We start from the raw sequence: 737 nt of genomic DNA on the forward strand, positions 1-737 counted from the left end.
CAATGAGGTGCTGGATGCCAAGAGGATTCAGTTGGCTTATCGCCACCCCGAAATGATCTAACACACGGACGATAATTTCGGGAATCGGGAACCACAAACGACAGCGAACTACGAATGCTTCGTAACAAGTAAAGTAACCCTCCTGGGGACTACTAGCACGCTCTCCTTGACGAGGAACCCTGAACTCCACCGCATCCGAAATATGGTAGAACGACCGCATGACCTCGAGGAATTTGCTAGTACTCCTACTTGGTGCACCTACCTCCATCGGGCGACGGTTCATGATCGGGAACGATTTTTCTTTGGGAGGCGTGATCAAACCATAATACATCACCCACCATGTCTCGATCTCGGCCGGGTCTACCGAATGAGGAACAAATTCCATCTTTAGCACACAGAGCTCTTCAGAAACATTCGCGGGCAAGGACCCTTTCTTCGAACTCCTCTTCTTACTCGACATCTCGTGTTTTTCTTTTTTTTATCAAGAAGGAAATGATAGAGAGAAAGAGAAAGAAGAAAGAATTTTTCAAGGAACCTCTCTATGAGAATGAGTAAGTGTAAAGATTGTGAAGAAATTACCCCCCTTCTTATAGGCATGAGAAATTACTATTTACTTGCGGATTTTCGGACACGAACTTCGCCCAAATACACCAATCTCGTCCGAACTCGCCATACCGCACGTTGGGATCTCACTAGAAATCCACGATCCTAACGAGCTGGGGGGCTAACTGTTGGGG

Source organism: Brassica oleracea, chromosome C3, assembly GCF_000695525.1.
Source record: "Brassica oleracea var. oleracea cultivar TO1000 chromosome C3, BOL, whole genome shotgun sequence".
Classification (NCBI taxonomy): Eukaryota; Viridiplantae; Streptophyta; class Magnoliopsida; order Brassicales; family Brassicaceae; genus Brassica; species Brassica oleracea.